This window comes from Pinus tabuliformis, chromosome 2_2 (assembly GCF_031772625.1).
Source record: "Pinus tabuliformis cultivar Carrire ecotype Pingquan chromosome 2_2, CPIR1, whole genome shotgun sequence".
In the NCBI taxonomy this organism is placed as follows: Eukaryota; Viridiplantae; Streptophyta; class Pinopsida; order Pinales; family Pinaceae; genus Pinus; species Pinus tabuliformis.
This window is the reverse complement of record NC_142300.1, coordinates 338,939,683-338,960,781: the sequence shown is the minus strand read 5'-3', so window position 1 is coordinate 338,960,781 and position 21,099 is coordinate 338,939,683.

The following is a 21,099-nucleotide window of genomic DNA, read 5'->3' as shown; positions in this document are numbered from 1 at the left end:
ATGTGGAGGCACTATCTTCTTGGCAAGAGGTTTGTATTGATGTGTGATCACACTGGTTTGCAGTATCTATTTTAGAAACTAAATCTAAATGGTAGGTAGGCTCAATGGTTGGCCGTGATTAGTGAGTTCGATTTTAAGATCAAGTATATGAAAGCTAAAGAGAACAGGGTGGAAAATTCTCTTAGCAGATGGATATAGGTAATTCACATAGCAGCTATGAACTCCTATGGGATAGATTTACAAGATAGAGTGTTGCAAGCAGGTCAAGAAGAGATAGGTATATGGAGATTGTGCATAGGTTGCAACAAAGTTTAGATAGTGATATAGGTAGAGGTAAAAGTACTGGTACATGTAGATGTTTAGATGCAAGTGCACAGGATGTGGACTTTCATCTCACGTTAGGTGGATTTGTTAGATTTAGGGATAGGATATATGTGCCATATAAAAGTGAGATCAAGAAGGTGACCTTGAGGGAGTTTCATGCGAAACTATATTTAGGTCACCCAGGTTATCAAAAGACACAGAAAATAGTGAATAAATTATATTATTGGCCGAATTTGAGGAGAGACATAGAAGAATTTGTGGCTAGGTGCTTAGATTGTTAATAAGTGAAGGCAGAGTCTAAGAATCTAGGTAGATTGCTATAGCCGATTCTGATTGTAGAGTGAAATGGGAGGTCATTTCAATGGAGTTTTTCATTAGTTTTCCAAGGATAATGAAACATCGTGATTCCATCATGGTAGTAGTGGACATGCTGAAAAAGGTAGCGCAATTCATTCCAGTGAAGTCTGCATTCTTAGCAAGTGATGTAGCATGAGTCTTCATCAGGAATGTGGTTAGGTTGCATGCAATTCTGAAGAGGATTCTGTCAGACAGAGATGCAAAGTTCACTTCCAAGTCTGGAAGGAGTTATTTGTAGCTTTGGGCATAGATTTGGCCTTCAACATTGCTTATCATCGACAGACAGACAGATAGACAGAGAGGGTCAACGGGATATTGGAGGATATGTTGAGGATGTATGTTATGCATAAGCAGTCAAAGTGGGAATAGTAACTTCCACTGGTAGAGTTCGCTTATAACAAAGGGTACCAGGAGTCATTGAAGATGAGTCTGTTTGATCCAGTGTATGGGCAGAGTTGTAATACTTGCATCAATTAAGGAGATACAATTAACAGATGTTGATTGTACTGGACATGTTAGCTGAAATGGAGTGGTAAATGTAGGTAATTAAGAAGAATTTGAAAGCAACAGAAGATAGGTGGAAGAGCTATGCAGATTGTAATAGGTTGTTCAAGGAATTTCGGTTGGGGAACAAGTGTAATTGCATGTCAAACTTGAAGAAGTCTATCGACTTGCACTACCTCCAAAAGTAAAGTCCATGATGTTTTCCATGTGTCATTGCTTAAGGAGTAAGTTAAATATGTTGATCATGTGATGGATTGGTTTGTATTGTAGGTGGAGCTAGAAGGAGAATTTAGGCAGGAACCATAGTGCATTTTGCGGAGAAAGATGTTTATGCTCCAAAACCAAGAAATCGAGCAAGTTAAAGTGCAATAGAATCACTTTGCACCCGATGAAGCTACATGGGAGATGGCGGATCAGACGCAGGCTGTGTAGCCTTCCTTATTCACTGGATGAACATATTTTTTGGTATATGTCTTTGGTACTTGTTTTGGTGATTTTTAGTATATGTACATATGTACATGGATGTAAATACCATCATGAGCTATGTTATAAAGCTCCAATAGGAGGTATGGGTTTCATATCATTGTCATGTATACTTGTTATGTTTTCATGTTGGTTTGCTTCTCAATAAGATGATCATTGTAAATACTACAACGAGCTAAGATATAAAGCTCCATGGGCAGTATGTTTTTCTTACACCAATCTTATTGGTTGTAGGTGTCGTTGAATAACGATAATAGTGTTCCTATGGGGGAGGGTGCTATAACAACCCTGGTGGAAATTCCATGTAATAAAGGTTAATAAAGTAAAAATAATAACGACGGTTGACAAGACACTTATTCCACACTGGATGATGGGCAAAAACATAGTGATGAGAATCAATGGTGATCAATTAATGGCTAAGTAAATTGGTAAAGGCAACGACAAAGGCTTTGGAAAGGAAAGGTGAAAGTGTGACACATTTATTTATGAAAATAATGGAAATTAGGAGAAAAGGGAGGTGAAAGGTCGCAAGTTTCATCTGAGGAGGAAAATGAAGGAAAATAATGGAAAATGAAGAAAATAGAGGACTTATTAATAAAAAGGCTTTTGAGGATCAGATCAAAAAAATTTGTTAGTTCATTTTTGGAGCTCTCTCTCTATTTTCCCTCTTATACTTTTTGACACTTAGAGTTTCTTGGAGCACTCTTGGAGGAGTGTGGCATACTTGGATTTTTGGAGCAAGAAGGGAAAGGAAGAGTAGGAAAGTGCAAGAGGACATTGGGATAAACAGCTACATTGGGATGTTCTTGGAGGTACTGACTTGCATCTATGCTTTCCTCACTATTTATGGCATGCATGGCATATGCATGTGGCTTATTGGTCATGATCTGTCATTGGCATGGAGAATTTCCTATATTGATAGTGGATTTTCCTAGCCTTGCCATTTCCTAGAAGCCCTAGTTGGACAAACACTTTGGAAACCCTGCAACAACTTGGGTTGATTTTTTAGTCCTAGAAGCCATGGTTGGAAAAACGCTCTGGAAGTCCTTTGTGGGTTGAGTTACTACTCTTGGAATCCTTGATTGGACAAATGCTCTGGAAGCCCAGAGTAAGTTGTAGGTTTAGTTACTAGTCCTAGAAACCTTGACTTGAACAATGCTCTGGAGCCTTGGAAGGCTTCGATAGAGACCGATCTGGTCATGGTTTTTACATGTCTAACCGTGAGGTGGAACCACTATTTAATGGGTTGAGGTGGTTTGGCCTCTGGAAGACATGTATGGTTTTAATTGACGTTTTTTATGAGATGTGGCATTCATACTTGGAATATGGCACAAGGGTGACTGGTTGAAGAGAGATTTGGCTCAGCCATTTCTATGATCAGGTGGTTCATTAAAGTCCCATAATTGGTTTCCTTTTGTATCATTAGCATGAGGTTAATTCTCCTTATTGTTTCATGAGTATTGTATCAGTTTATATGTGGATGATATGGCTGTGATTTCCTTGGCATTTCATGATTCTATTACGATGGTTATGAATATGTATTATCACAATGGTGATGTATGGATCTCATCATGTTTTTACTTGTAAATCAATGAATAATGTATCTATGGCCTAATGGATGAGACTACAGATAACGTGTTGAGGCATCAATGCTTCTTAGTAATTCTCATATGAGTATGAGACCCCTATGCTCAGGTCTGTTGTTTAAGCCTATAGATTACATAATTGTGACATGTTTGAAAAAATGCCTATCATGGCTAGTATATTTCCAATCAAATCCTTGTTTAAGTAATTGAATTTTTTTCCTTATTCTATTGTTATATTTCACTTCTAAAAGTGTCATAGAGTTTTGGGCAGTGACCTGGGCTCTGGGCCTAAAAATGTGTCTCAAATCCCAAAGATGTAGACACAACAGTGGGCAAAAACGTCCCTAGACGCATGCATTCCCATGTTGTGGGAGCATCTGGATCCTCCTGGATGTATGCTTTTCCATATCAAGGGAGTTTCCTAGGGTTCAATGGTAAAAAAATTGAATGGTAGCCAGGGGATGGTTATCCGAGAGTTTGGGATGGTTCCTGATAGTCTTTTTGCTCATGAGGATATTTTGTGTGGTGTGTTTCCATCAGTTCCACTTCCTTAAGGTGCCTTAGGTGGTTGAATCGTATCATGGTAACTTCTTGTCGCATGATTTCCCCAGTTGGCCGGTTAGTTGGGTAGATGTGGGAGGGGGATGTTACAGAGTGGTACTAAAGCATGATTCACCCCATAGACTACATGGGTTGTTTGTTGATCATGCATTCATGTTAGTTGCATATGTGTTTCTTGTCTTATGAGACCATTTTCTTGTTGCATTTGTATGGTATGGGTTATCATTGCAGTGAGCTTGCCATGGGAAGTTAGTGGTTTTGTTATGGAGTGTGTCGTCATGAGTGTATGGTTGATTATGCATTTTTTATTCACACTAGTATTCACGTGTTCAAGTGTATAGTGATGTGGTGTTGGTTGTTTTGCATGAGGTCATGGTATGTGTAGTTGATATGGTCATGTATTGATGGATGGAATCTAACTAGAAGGATTGGTAAATGGTTATATGTTTATGTTTTATATTTCTATATGTTGTCCTGATTATGTTATGCATGTATTATGTTGATTGGTTGATCTTGTAAATGAGGTATCCTCCCTGAATTATTTTAAGGATCGCTATTTTATGGTGATTTGTTTTAGCTGACATGATATACCTTGCACGAATAATATCAAAGATGACTAGCAAGATTGTAGACTACAGTTCTTGAGACTATTCATTGCACCAGATGAGAAGCATGGTGTTGGGCATTTTTTGATATAGAAGATACAATAATAACCTTAAATGAATAAATAAGGAGTTGTAAGGCATACAATGACATAATCATAGAGGCACATGAGAAACAAGTAGATGTAAATGTAGTGATGCTTCAGAGTTTATCAGAATTGTAGCAACATGGACCACTTCTGATCAGCCATGGGTAGGAGGATAGAAAAATGGGGCATATGTTAGTAGGTCTCATGGTGAGTACATGCGGCATATGTTAGTAGGTCTCATGGTGAGTACATGTCAGATAGAGGTGACACAATTAGAAGTCACATGTGCTTGGATACTCCAAATAGGAGAGGTGATGGGCACAAGTATGATTCTAGTTCTTGTTTTGATAGGCATTATGATCCACATCGTTATAATCCTTACATGAGGAGTGACAAGGGATATTTTCCAGATAAATTTAGGAAAGAAAAGCCACCTATATTTGATGGAGGAATGAATAAATCACATGATGCAGAGGGGTGGTTCCTTTGTATGAGGAATTTCTTCACGTTGCGTGATTACTTGGAGAACATGAAAGCCAGAATAACTACATTTAGTCTCAAAGGTAAAGAAAATACTTGTTGGGAAGATGTGAAGAATGCCAAAGGTATTCATGAGGAGGACTTGACTTGGAGTGAGTTTGAGAGACTATTCAAGGAGAAGTACCTATCTGAGAGATACTTTGATGACATGGAAAAATAATTCTATGATCCCAAGATGGGATTGATGACAGAAGACGAGTACACTAGTAGGTTCTTGGAGACACTGAGGTATGTGCCTTACCTCAAGGAGGAGAAGGCTAAGATTCAAAGATTCGCTAGTGGATTAAGGAATGCATCCAAATACATGATTGAGTTCAAGGAGCCTTGATGATTGGAGTCGTCAAATTGAAGGCTAAAGAATTTCTATGAGAAATTGAAACATAGATCTAAGGCTAAGATGAAATAGAAAGTTAATACAAATAACAAAGGAAAATGGGACAAGAAGTGAGCAAGACCTTAGGATACATGTAATAAAGAAAATGCAATACGATTGAAGAAGTTCAATGCATTTGACAAAGGACGGGGAACTCAATCCAAGGAGTAGAACAAGGATGTAGGTTGGAAGCCTATAGAGTGCTAGAATTGTGGAAAATATCACCAGAGGAGAGATTTTAAACATCATCAGTGTAAGGCCTCTGGGCGATTGTGCGACGGGCGAAGTCGCCGTGCACAAGGGCGCGGGAGGGCGCGCGGGCGCATGGGCACAAGACAAGCGCACGACAAATGCAAGTGCGACGGGGCTGCCGAAGAAATGCGACGATACCGTCAACAAAATGCGATGAAAGGCAAAACACTTAGAAATACGACTAAGTGTGGAACGAAACTTATACGATGGTTATGAGAGCTTACAAGCCGACTTGTAAACAAGTCTTGTGGGCGCTTGTTGGTGGCTTTGGGGGTCGGCCAAGGGGCTGCACACCCCATGTAAACCCACGCTAGGATGGCTATATATGTGTGAGCCTTAGAGCTCATTTCAACATCGCATTCTCTCTAACACTTCTACGCATAGCTTGAAGGAGGTAAGGAAGAGTGCGCAGATTTAAGTGGAGCTGTGCATATCTCATGTGCTCTACTTGAAGGTGCACTTGGAGGTTGTCCTGAGCCAGTCGAGGTGTGGGCAAGGTGTGCCCAGGGTGCGGTGGATGTGCAGAATTGTGCAGGTTGGCAGGGGTATCTAGGTGGCTCGGGTGAGCACCAGCCTTCGTGCAAGAGGTGCACTTGTATTGTAAAAGGCAGGGTTGCCTCTCTTTGCAATATTTGGCTAAGTGTGAGACTTGTTTTGGCAAGGCACATTTGTATATTGTAAAACTAATATTCTTAATATATTGTCGGGCAGACTCACATTACGGGGAGTTGCCCCTCCCTTTTATACTTGTTTCAATTGTTGATGTTCTTGGTATAATTGCATGATGATAATGAATGAGTATGGGCTTCATTAAGTATAAAGGATAATTTCAAGTTTACGTGGTTGCGAAACACAAGCTAAGTAATGTTAATGTGAAAGTAGGCGTAGTCCACGAATGTTAGTATTGGTGAAAAGAAAGCGTTCGATGGTGCCGCACCTTGCTACAAGCGGTTGGAAGACTACCGCAGGTGTAGGGGCGTGACAGGTGGTATCAGAGCTTCGGTTTGAAGCCGGTGAGCAAGGTTGCTCATGAAAGTGGAAAGGATACTTGCAGGTGAAGGAAACCGTTTCACACAAGTGGAACAAGGGTTGGTTCAGGTTGCAGGTGACTCGGTAAACATGGAGAAGGCTGAAAAGGCAGCAATGGTAGATGAACCTACGAAAGGTGAATCTAGCCATAGTGCAGTTAAAGCTCTCCGGTACAAAGTGTCGGAACATATGGGTCGATGGAGTTCTGAATGGGTTTCGATGAAGGCCGAGAACATGAAGATTCGAGAGAGCTGTTCGAAACTAAAGAGGGAACTTGAAGAACTCAAGAGCTAATGTGGAAGTACGACAGATGTTGAACTCAATGAACTTGATGAGGAGATCCAACGAAGTGGTATTGATCTTCAAGAGCTCTTTGATGAAAGAGCCTGGTTGAGGAAGGAAAGTGCCAGGGTGGAAGCCGAAATCAAGCAAATTGAGGAGGAGATAAAGAAGAAGCTTCTTGGTAAGAAGGTTGTTGTGATTGAGTAGGAAGAGCTCGACTACATTGACAGTTTGGGAACTCAATTCCGAGAGCATCCAGAGGAAATTCGGAAGTTTAGTTCTATGAACTTGGTCAGTGGACACTTGGTTGGTGCACTTGAGCAAGATGCGATGAAGGGTTTGCTTGAAGGAAGTTAGGCTGGACCAGGATTGGGTTGCTTAGAGGAGCCAAGCAAGGAGGTGAAGTACCTTAGGAGGAATGTCAAGGTGGAGCATGAGCCAATTGACACTTCTAAGGCCAAATTCTTGAAGAAGGTTGCTGATGTAAGGCACAAGACAAAGCCAACAAAGGAAGGTGATTCCTTGAAGCTAAGTTTTGTGCAGGTGACCGTGAAAGGCAAGAGATTTGCAACTTTGGTGGATACGGGGGCTACTCATAGCTTCTTAAGCAGGAAGGCAGCAAAGTCTTTTGGGAAGAAAGCAAAGATGGAGAGGGAATGGAGTGCTTTCAAAGCAGTCAACTCTACCATTAGAGCTGTTGATGGTGTGTTGAAGGACACTCAGGTGAAAGTGGGATCGTGGTTTGGAAAGTTGGACTTGAGAGTTGTGGACATGGATGATCATTCTATGGTGTTGGGGCTGGACTTTATGGAGCTTGCACAAGCCATACCAATGGTGGACCGGGACATTCTCTTGATCACAGCTGAAGGGAAGACCATGATGGTACCGATGAATAGAAGAAGTTGCTTGGGGTATAGACCAAGGATGGCTTCTATGACTTTGTATCCCAAAGATCCGAATGTGAAGCATGAGGATGTGGAGCAAAGAGGACTTGGGAGTGTGACTCAAACAACGAAGGAAAGGAAGCTTGTTGACTTCGTTGCAAGAGCTGGAAAGAAGAATGAAGGAAGTGAGAAGACAACCTCACGAACATGGAGACACTTGTTGGGAGCATCTTCTACTGATGATCTTCACAATGGAGCTACAAGTGAAGGGAGCCCGAGTGCTACTTCAGAGGCAGTGGTTGATGAAGATTATGGAGGTAGAGATCCTGCTGGGATAGTGGACTTTTGCAGGTATGCTATGGGCATATATGACTTTCAGTTGACAAAGGACAAGCTAGGTGAGCTTGGATGTACATGTGAAGAGATTGAGGCTGCGCATAGATACTTGAGGACACAACATCAATCCGACACATGGGTGGATGAGAGTCAGGGAGGAAACTTCCTGACCTTCCTTTCTCTTTAGATAACCTTGGAGGAAGGTTGGTGTGGAGGCCTTGGTAGGGAGGAACCACACCAACTTTACAAGGGGCCTTGGAGGAGGCTTCTTTACGACAGCTGCAGACTTGGATGCAGATGGCAAGAGGTTGGGATGGAGTCTACATGGGTTGGATATCATGGACAACTAGAGTCAAGAACATCAGGTTGGTTATGTGGAGCATGTTGCAGATGGGATGGAGTTTCCATGGACCTGAGCATGGGATGATTGATAGATTCTTGATGAGTCCGAGATATAGCAGAAGTTAGGGAAAGACTTGTGATGGAATAAGGATGTGCATTCTTATGGTTTGGGCATATGGGTGGACTGATCACCCGACTAGTTCGAGTCATGAGGGGTACCAATGTGCAGAGATATGCTGGCATTAGTCGAGACATGGTAACACATATGTGTTGGCATCTGACAGAGAGACTACATGGAGGAGGGACACATGATGAGGTCGACACGAGATGTTATAGTGGAGATTGTGGCAAAGGGGTGGATGATCATGGATCGAGATCATATCTGATGGAGAGAATACCGTTGAGGTGCATACCTTCGTATGGTGAGCTTGGTGGCAGTTGGTCACTAAGTCAAGGCATGATGGAGATGAGGCTCTACATATGTTGCAAGGACGTTTGCTTTATGTGGAGGAGTCAACATCATGGATGATGATGATCTTGGTGGATGGCTACCAGGATGGTATGTTGTCGAGGACGACAACGATTTCAAGTGGAGGAGGATGTAAGGCCTCCGGGCGATTGTGCGACGGGCGCCGGGCGAAGTCGCCGTGCACAAGGGCGCAGGCGGGCGCACGGGCGCACAACGGGTGCACGACGGGTGTGTGACAAACGCAAGTACGACGGGGCTGCGGAGGAAATGCGACGATACCGTGAACAAAATGCGACGAAAGGCAAAACATTTAGAAATACGACTAAGTGTGGTACGAAACTTATACGATGGTTATGAGAGCTTACAAGCTGACTTGTAAACAAGTCTTGTGGGTACTTGTTTGTGGCTTTGGGGGTCAGCCAAGGGGCTGCACACCCCATGTAAACCCATGCTAGGATGGCTATATATGTGTGAGCCTTAGAGCTCATTTCAACATCGCATTCTCTCCAACACTTCTACGCATAGCTTGAAGGAGGTAACAAAGAGTGCGCAGATTTAAGTGGAGCTGCGCATATCTCATGTGCTCTACTTGAAGGTGCACTTGGAGGCTGTCTTGAGCCGATCGAGGTGTGGGCAAGGTGTGCCTAGGGTGCGGTGGATGTGAAGAATTGTGCAGGACTTGGCAGGGGTATCTGGGTGGCTTGGGTGAGCACCACCCTTCGTGCAAGAGGTGCACATGTATTGTAAAAGGCAGGGTTGCCTCTCTTTGTAATATTTGGCTAAGTGTGAGACTTGGTTTGGCAAGGCACACTTGTATATTGTAAAACTAATATTCTTAATATATTGTCGGGCAGACTCACATTACGGGGAGTTGCCCCTCCCCTTTATACTTGTTGCAATTGTTGATGTTCTTGGTATAATTGCATGATGGTAATGAATGAGTATGGGCTTCATTAAGTATAAAGGATAATTGCAAGTTTACTTGGTTGCGAAACTCAAGCTAAGTAATGTTAATGTGAAAGTAGGCGTAGTCCACGAATGTTAGTATTGGTGAAAAGAAAGCGTTCGATGGAGCCGCACCTTGCTACAAGTGGTTGGAAGACTACCACAGGTGTAGGGGCGTGACAATCAGGGTGGTAGACCACAAGTCTCCATTGCTCAGGAGGCACATAAAGTGGGAGATGTTCGGAAAAGTATTCCTAGGATATATGCAACGCTCGATAAGCGATAGACAAATCATAAGGTATTTATCCTTGAGATGGATGGCAAGCTTTCTGATGAGGTCGTTTCTATTTTGATTGACCCTCGATATAATTATAGTTATGTTAATCCTAACCTATTGGATAAGTGTGGTTTCAATAAAGAAGTGCATGTAGACTCTTGGTTAGTGTAGTTGGCTATAGGTACAAAGAAGCGAATTCATCATTGGGTAAGATCGTGTACATTTGATTTGAATGGTATGACTACCTCAGCACATTTAAATGTATTACCATTCGGATCAGATAGTATGTTGTTGGGCATGGCTTGTTGTACCTTCATAGAACTAAGGTGGATACTTATGACAAATCCATTGAGTGATTGGATGACAATGGGGAACAAAGAATTTTGCAGGGTAAGAATAAGGCAACATCAGTTAGAATGGTGACAACTATACAGGTCAAGCGTAGTCATAGGAAAGGGTGTTTGTTATTTGCAGTGTACATTTCTATTGACAAAGGTAAGGAAGTTGAGAATGTAGATGTTTTGAGAAGGTAAACAATTATACAAGAGTTTCAAGATGTATTTCCTAGAGATATTTCAGAGTTTCCACCTCACAAGGATGTAGACTTTTCTACTGAGTTGGTGCTAGGGGTAACTCCTGTGTCAAAGGCACCTTACAGGATGAGTACATCTGAGTTTGTAGAGTTGAAGCTATAGTTCGAGGAAATTGTAGACAATGGATACGTTAGGTCAAGTGTATCACCATGGGGCACAGTAGTACTCTTTTGGAACAAGAGGCATGGTACTCTCAAGTTGTGCATTGACTACAGGAAGTTGAACAAAGCGACCATAATGAACAAGTATTCAATACAGAGGGTTGATGTTTTTTTTCGATCTGTGGAAGGGATCCATAGTGTTCTCGAAGATTGATATGAGATCCAGATATCATCAGGTACCCATTAAACAAGAAGACCTCTACAAGACAACTTTTGAGACCATGTATGGGCATTATGAGTTTGTTGTAGTTCCATTTGGTTTAGATATTACTCCAACTACCTTTATGTGATTGAAAAATAGTGTGTTGAAACTGTGTTTGGTCAAGTTTTTTATTATTGTGTTCATTAATTGTATATTGGTATATTCAAAAAATGAAGAAGAGCATGTCAAGGATTTAGTGGTAGTGTTGAGGTTGTTGAGAGAGCATTAGTTGTATGCTAAGCTCAATAAGTGAAGCTTCTTTCAGACTGAATTCTATTACTTGGGACATGTGGTTTCCAAGGAAGGAATAACAGTAGACCTAGAAAAGGTAAGAGCTATCATGGAGTGGGTAGCTCCAGGGAATGTAGATGAGGTGAGATCTTTCGTGGGGTTAGAAATTTTTTACAGGAGGTTCATCAGGAACTTCTCATATATTTCTTAACCTATCATATCCTTTCAGAGGAAAGGTAAGAAGTTTGAAGCGATAGAGGAGTCTGTGGCCAATTTTGAGAGGCTCAAGTAGTTGTTGACAAATGCACCAGTGTTAAAGATTGCAGATCTAGACAAAGAGTTTGTAGTGTGTACAGATGCTTGCAAGAGAGGACTTGGTAGAGTCCTTATGCAAGAATTATATGCTGTATGCTATGAGTGATGGAAGTATGTTAAAGATGTTGATCATGTGATTGACGTGTTTGTATTGCAGGTGGAGCAAAAAGGAGAGTTCTAGCTAAAACCGTAGTGCATTTTGTAGAGAAAGATGCTCATGCTCCAGAACAGAGAAATCAAGCAGGTTAAAGTGAAATGGAAGCACGATGGGCCTGATGAAACAATATGAGAGATGGAATATCTGATGCGGGTTATGTATCATTCCTTATTCGATGGTTGAGTGTATGTTTTGGTATATGTCTTTGGTACATGTTATGGTGATGTTCGATATATGTACATATGTATATGGATGTAAATACTAACATGAGATAAGTTATCAAGCTCCAATAAGATGTATGGTTGTCATTTCATTATAGTTGTTATGTTGTTATGTTGTCATGTTGGTTTTATTTTTAGCAGTGTGATCATTGTAAACACTGCATTGAGATATGTTATAAAGCTGCATGCGAAACATGTTTGATTTTAAGTAGTTTTGCCGTGGTATAGGTGTGGTTGAACACTGAGGATGGTGTCCCCCAAGGGGGAGGGTTATGTAATAAACCTGGTGAAAATTCCATGTAATAAAAGCTAATAAAGGAAAAATAATAACCACGGTTGATGGGCCACTTATTCCAAGTTGAATGTTGCACAAAAACGTAGTGATGAGGATCACTCGTGATTGATTAATGACTAAGTAAATTGGAAAAGGCAATGGAAAATTATTTGGAAAGGAAAAGTGGGATTTTGTCACATTTATATATGAAAATAATGGAAATTAGGAGAAAAGGGATGTCAATGGTCACAAGTTGCATGTGAGGAGGAATATGAAGAAAATAATAGAGAATGAAGAAAATAGAGGCCTGATTAATAAAAAGGTTGTTGAGGATGAAATCACAGACTTATGTTAGTTCAGTTTTGGATCTCTCTATCTATTCTCTCTCTCATACATTTGAAAACTTATAGCTTCTAGGAGCACTCTTGGAGGAGTGTGGAATACTTGGTGTTTTGAAGCAAGAAGGAAGAGGAAGAGAAGGAAATCATAAGAGAACATCAGGATCAACACCTACATTAGGATTTTCTTACAAGCTCCGAGTTGCATATATGTTTTTCCTCAATTCTTTTGGCATGCATGGCATATGCATGTGGTTTATTGGTCATCATTTGTCATTGGCATGGAGGATTTCCTAGATTGGTAGTGGATTTTCCTAGCCTTGCCATTTCCTGGATATCCATGGTGGTGTGGGTCCTTTCTTTGTTTTTCTAGTTGGTTCTAATGTTTCCTTTAGCTTGGGTGGAGTTATTAGTTCCTGGAAGCCATGGTTGGACAAATTCTTTGGAGGCACTGTACCAGCTTCGGTTGAGTCATTAGTCCTGGAAACCATGGTAGGATAAATGCTCTAGAATCCCTTTGTGGGTTGAGTTACTAGTCTTGGAAGCCCTAGTTCAAAAAACGCTCTAGAATCTCATAGTAAATTGTGGGTTAAGTGGCTTGTCCTCGAAGCCGTGGTTGGAACAATGCTCTAGAGCCCCGGAAGGCTTGGGTAGAGACCAATCTAGTGATGGTTTTATGATGTCTGACCATGAGGGGGAATCACTATCTCATGGGTTGAGGTGGTTTAGCATCTAGAAGCCCTGGATGGTTTTGATTGATATGTTTTATGAGATTCCACATTCATGTCGGTAAAGTGGCACAAGGGTGACTAGTTGAACATAGATTTCACTCAGCCATGTCTACGATCACATAGTTTATGGACTTCCTTTAAATGGTTGGAATTTCCATCAATAAGATGATGTTATTTCTCCTTGTTGTTTGATGTGTATTATATTGGTCTATATGTGGATGATATGGCTATGATTTCCTTGGAATTTCTGTTGCTATTACATTGGTTATGAATATGTATTGTGATAGTGGTTATGTATGGATCTCATCATGTTTTTTCTTGTCAAGGAATGGATAGTGTATCTATGCTTTAATGGATGAGACTGCAACTAATGTGTTGAGGAACCAATCGTTCTTAGTAATTCTGAGATGAGTATGAGACCCTTATTGTCAGATGTGTTGTTTAAACCTGTAGATTACATAATTGTGACATGTTTGAAAAAATGTCTGTCATGGCTAGTAGGGCCGAGTCAAGTACTTGTTCAAGTAATTTAAATTTTTTCCTTTTTCTGTTGTTATCATTCGTTCTAAAAGTGTAATTGATTTTTGGGTAGTGACCTAGGCTTTGGGCCTGAAAAAGTTGCTCAAATCTTGGAGAAGCAGACACAACATTGGGAAACAATTCCTTGGACGCATGCATACCCATGTTATGGGAGCATTTGGAGTCTCCTAGACACATGCTTGTGCATATCAAGGGAGCATACAGGGGTTCAATGGTTAAAAAATGCAGTCGAATCCAACAGCTTGTTACCTAAGTGGATGGAATAGTTCTTGGGAGTCTTGTTGCTGATGTGAAAGTTTTTGTATGGTGTGTTTCCATCATTTCCACTTCCTTAAGGTGACTTAGGAGGTCAAATCATATCATAGTAAGCTGGCCAGATACTTGGGTAAATATTGGAGGAGGGTGTTATAGGGTGGCCACTGTATACTCCTCTCCACATTGGATTCCAATCAATCTTGGATACTAAGTTACCTAGGAAGGCAATCCTTTCATGGATCAAATCCAAATACCTATTAAAATTTTGAAGGAAGAGGGATTCAAGAAAACTCACTAGAGTTTCAAAAATACATGGCATCTCAATAGGAGACCACTTTCTCTCAAGGTTGCATGATTATGAAAAAAGGTTTTCAATGGTACTATTCCTATATTAAAATTATATGAATGCAACATATTACATCTAAATTTTAGTTCTTTATTGCAGCAATGCATATAACTATGCATAGTCCACAAGATCATCACATCAATCATAACTTAAACACTCCTACAATACTCAACAAATACAATAACTTGTAACATTTTAGGCTTTACAATAGAGATATAAATAAAAAACCTTCACATAACCATGAACATATAAAACAACTTCAATAACGCATATAAAATGCTTTCAGTCATTCATTCATGAATCATAGAGAAGCATATATTAGCTTATTATCACATGAGTCATAGATCATTATTCATAAATCAAATGTACATAATCATTATACTTATTTGAGTGAGATAAATAAAGTGGAACCTTGAGAAGGGACTTCCACTCTCCACACAACCATAACCCAACTACATAGTACACTTTCTCAGAGCTAACCTTCCCCTAACTAAATGCATGGTCTGAGAGGATCTTTGCACAGGGGTAAACTCACACCAATGGATTGGCCAAACACTTAGGAGATAGATTCAACTCTCTCTGTAGATTATCATCTACTCTCTAGAAGTAAGTGACCGAGTCTCCTACTTAGTTCATGGATTTCCATCACAAGGGCTTCACCCAAGTTATAAAGGGGAGTGTGTTTTTTAGCTTCCAATGATTTACTTCCACTTTGAAGGTACGGTATTTTTTAAGGATTCATATATTATGCCTATTTATAGTATTATAGCTAACTATTTTTGTTTTAAAATTCATACATATAAAATGTAGGCGAATATTGAACAAATGACATGTAAATAACTATCAAAATTTGTAAAATTTTGGCAAATGTTATCCATTTAGTCATATATATGTGAAAAATAGGTCAATTTTAAACCAAATTGGTGAATATTTTTGTTTAGAAAATATCCAAAAATAGGCAATTAACAAAATTTCTCCCCTAAAATTTTCCCTATTTGAAGGTGGCTCATTAGTGAGTTATCAAGTGCTTAACAAGGACTAAGTGGTTCAATATCCTATGTGCAAACACGTAGACATTTTAAACAAGGGATTGAATTCACTATGAATGTGGCTCTTTAACTTGTTAGCAGGAATTAAGTGGTTCATTAGCCTAACTATAAGCACCTAGTGATTCAACCCTCGTATCCATTTCACTATTAGGGCTACTCATTAACAGGTTACGGAGAAATTAGAAAGCACTAATTGGTTCATTAGTGTAACTTGAAGAACCTAGTAGTTTAAGGTAGACATTTATTGCACCTTGAATGTGATTTGTCAACAAGTTAGCAAGAACTTAGGGTTTCATCAAAATAACTATGAGCACCTAGTTGTTTAATCCAATCACAAAATTGCACATTGAATAATGACATGCCTCCAAAGGGCATTGCATTTTCTTATAATTAATAATTATTTAGTGCACACTATCTATTATGGACATCTCTAGTAAAGTTTTTATGATGTTTTTACTTCTTATTTGGATTATAGTCCTTCACATGCTTATGTGTGTGACCATCCTTTTCTCTCTGTATATGATGCGCCCTTATTGTAGTTGAATGCTTAAAAGTTTTCTAAATAATCACAACCCTAAGAAATTTCCATAGATAAAAGCCACTCAATTTTCCAATATAGTTCTATTCTCTAGGTAGATACAAATGTTATTGTAACATTAGATAGCATTTCAATCCATGTCTCTAGCATTCTTCTAGCTCCCCCTAATCCCATCCCCAAATTAAGATAAAAGTGGTGTTTCTTTAAGGATAATCCAAGAGGAACTAATGTAGAACATTAAGATACAATGGGAGCAAGGATGAGTCACCAACAACACACCTCCCCAAATATAGAGGATTTTTAACTTTATCTTCTAGTGGCATGTATGAATAAGATTGAACTATATGCATAAGTATTATTAATATTTTCTCTTAGACTTAGAGGTATGAGCATTTATTTTATCATTTCTCTCAACTACATATTTAACTTGAATAAATCTATTATAAAGCTATTAAACGTTTATGAAGAAAAAGATAGAAATAAGCATATGTTGTCTTTTCTTTGCTTTTATTTTTCTTCATATTTTTCAATTTAGGTATAAGATTCAACAAAAGAAATTATCCATACCATCTATATCAATTTGTTAACTACATGCCCTAGTTTTTATGTTGTATCCATTCTTTTATATTCACAATTAAATTCAATATTTGATAACAATATTTAAAATCAATGACATTGAAATTAATTGTCCAATAAAATATGCACAACAAGGTACACATCATGTCTCACTCGACCTTGCTATGGTAGAGCTGCCTTCTATAACTTATTAGATGTGTGATTCTTATCAACTTTAACCTCACACATACCATTTTAAAATAAAAATAAAACATTCTTTAAATAAATAAAAAATAAATAAATATATATATTAATACAAATAATCTATTTAAATATAAGTGTTAATGGGTTATATATAGCAATATATTATATCCATCTTAAATACAAACCTATCTATCACTATTTAGAGAGCTCAAATATATTATATCCATCCTAACTACAAATGTATCACTATTTAAAAAATCAAATATATTGAAATACAAATTTTTATTTTATTTGTTCAACTTTTACACTTAAAAAAAAATTAAGTCTCACCAAATTTAATCACACTAAACACTTATTACATCAATGAATAAAATAGATCTATCTATACTAATCTATTACTGAAATTACATTTTTTTATCCATAACCACTCAATTAAAAATGCCTTTCGTACCTAATTGATATCCACTACAACACATTTATTATGAAAGTAATAAATTTGGTTTTTTTTAATATACGCACTTACATATATCCAAAAAGTGACATACACATTAACATTTTTATATTTACATTTATACTTACATCTACAGCGACATATATTTACATGTTCATTTTCTTATATATTGACATATATCGTCTTTATCTCGTAGCATTTTCAATAAAGATCATGGTGAAATGTTTTTGTCTATATGTCATACTTGGGTTGAGAGATAAAGGTTTTTAAAAGTGACGATGACATCAATTAGAAACGGTTCATTCGGAAGCAATTTGCTTACACGAAAGTTACACCTTCAACCAAAACATCAAATCATTTTGACAATTTTCATCGCAAGTTACGCCTTGGTTTAACTCTCCTGAACGGAGTGATTTAACAGAATGGACCTTGCCCACATCCATATAGCCAAAATGATGTTTGGTTGAAAGTCCTTTCAGCGACTATACTTAATCGTTGAACAATTCGACAAGATTTCATACGGTAATCCATGAATGCAATTAAAACGAAACCCACAATTCTCTTAACCAATACGATCACTGTATTATGCGTTTTACAGTGTCAGTCATTTAATGGTGGTCGTCGAATAGTGAAAGTACATTGGGAGACCTTGGTTTCTTACTTTCGGCAATTATGTGAAGTGGAGACCTTCACATAGGTGTTCCAACTTTTGAAAATTTACACCATCAATTTTAAAAACTGTTTTATTACTTAACTGTCAACGCACGTTCTCTACCAAACCCACTATCTTGTTAATGATGTCATATTCCGACAATGTCTGAGCTAGTGCTAGAACGTTGGTAGGGCATTACCTGAACTGAATTCCATTACCAGACTTTGATTCCCATGATGGCATTGAAGAAACGAATCTTACACCGCAATTCTCACGTTGTCCATATATGATAGTTACTGAACGGCACTGTTAGTATAACTGTAAACGTAAAACAGTTACACTACGCTTACACTTATACAGATATCATTTTACATCAAAGAAGAAAACCCGACAATCTTAATGCTTACTGTCAATTTGATCTCATATATTGAAGTGATAGATCCAACATGGTAAACGTTAAACAGTTAAATTAAATTAGTCCATTGCTAGCCATTCTACTTTTTGTAGTTTTTGGTTTGAATTTAGCAAAACAATTTTTGGTTAATTGTTTTTTATTTAAATCCGGATAATAGATTCGGCGTGCTAAAAATCCATAGGCATTTCATGGACATTGAGATTACGCAGAGTTGACACGTCAAACTCGTTATGGGAAGAAATTCCTGCAGAATTTCCAACAAATTTGTCAGCGAAAAATCTCCACAACATAAGATCAGCTGTTAGAATAGGGCGTTAAAGTACAGTTATACTGTTATCGTATTGTCCAATCTAACTGTAAGGGTATAACAGTTAGACTACATAATGATATCATAAAATTGCTTTCCTATCAGACTAAGCTTATACTGATATCATAGAATTGCTTCCTATTGTCATATGTACTCTCAGATTCATTATCTTCTCTGACAGTGATTTACAAAGAAACGACATGAGGTATCACAACATACTCATCGTACGAAAAGAAAAAAGAGAATCTAACTTGATATTGACAACTAGTTCGCGCACAAGGATCGGCGACATTGACAACTGATAGGTTCATTAAATTTATCAGTTAAAACTTAAAAGGACGACACGATTCGAGCATTTCCACCTCAATTGAGAGATCGAGAATCTGTTTCTTCTGGTCATGTACTCCATGCAATAATAACACCGAAACATTCGCTTTAATCCTTATCTCTGCTCTCCTTTTCCTTTCAACCTCCTATCACGATTAGGAACTGTAATTGACGTTTAAAACTCTATTCTCTCTTTCCTTCTCTCACCATTCTCCATAATTATTAAGAATTTTATAAAAGTAATGTTATCAAATTGCAACTTGGAAGATTATTGTAATTAATAAACATGATGGCTTCACGTTCTCCAGAATCTCCTTTAACACAGGTCTCGAACAAAAACACATGATGGCTTCAGGTTCTACAGAATCTCCTTTACCACTGGTCTCGATTTTACAAACTTGACAAAATCACATGAACAATTGCCAGCGGAATCCTTGATCATGAGTTCTGTCAGAAACACGAATAATAATTCTGTGTTATGCTATTTTATAGCTCTCAGGTTTCTAAGGAAGAAAAGGACGTTGAGAGTTGACACGAATGGAGTGACAAACCCTCTTCATATCGTACTAGATTACACTTGAGTACCGCCACCAACTCCCTTACAATTGTGGCATCATTTTTTAATCCCCAATACGAAAAGTACTGCTTTGTTCCAAAAAAATCAAATAAGACATAAAGCATGGACTATGTCTGGAAGGTCATATACATAGTTTAAACAACAATCTCAACATTCTCTTGAGTTTGAGTGCACCTCATTCATCCCGAATCCTAAAAGTAATGTCTGGGTCCCACAAAATTTCGAATAAGACATAACGCATGGACTATGTCGGGAGGGTCATACGCTCAATTTTAAAGTAGTAATCATTTTTGTATTTAGAAGCACTCTTTAGTTTAGTAGGGAAAATATGTTTTTAATGTGTAATGTTATTTAAATATTTTGGCTCTATAAAATTACTGTTAGTTTTAGTATTTCACATTTTTAATAATTTATGGTTTTTAAATGCATAAAATTTCACTCCATAAAATTTCAATTTTTTTTGAAAGAATTAATATTATTGGAAAAAATTAGGAACATAAAATATTTTTTATGATGAAATAAATAATAATTTAGGTTAGATTATATTTTTATTAAAAAAGTATTTGGAATTTCTTTTATAGAAAAATAGATAAATTAAGAAGTGTTTTGCATTAAAATTGTTTAATATATAACTGATTGATTTAATTTTTGCCCATATTTTATTGGAAAAAGTGTTTGAAAAAATATTTACAAGAGAGATAGTTTATAGATTAGAGGAATGAAAACCACTTTCTTAATAATTTCCATGGTATTTTGTCCGGAACTTTAATGAGTGAGAACAAAGTTTTTGTATATTATTTGAATTTGTTGAGTAATTATAGTTTTACTATAGCTTAATATAATATAAGAGATTTGCTTTGCAATCAAATTGACATATTGTTTAATTCATTTAGGTGAAAAAATAAAGATTTGTTGAGGTCATGGTCATACTTTTATTACAAAAGAAGTTTGAAAAAAATATTTACATGAAGGATAGATAAGGCTTGCTACTACAACTCATTGATATCTGAGTTTTAATTGAATAATTAAAAGGGTCCAGTTTTTTCTAGGCTACTCATTGTTTTGACAAGTTGAAAACCTGAAAGTAATATTTAATGCCTAATCATTGATAAATTGATATGATAAAATTATACTCATAATTTCACTATAAATTTGGCACCAATATAAAAATGCTAACAACTATAATAAGATAATATTTTTCATTTTTGTTAGGTTTATAGATTTATTAGCTACAATTTATATTACATTTTTTACTATTAAATATTATATTTGAATATAAATAGAAAAAATAAAATATGTTTTTATTTTCAATTGTTTTTTTTAAATATTAAACTTTTTAAAGAGCTAATTAATTAAGTAATTTAAATATTTAAAAAATGATATAAATAAACATACATACCTAAGAAGTACAACCAACCAATTAAT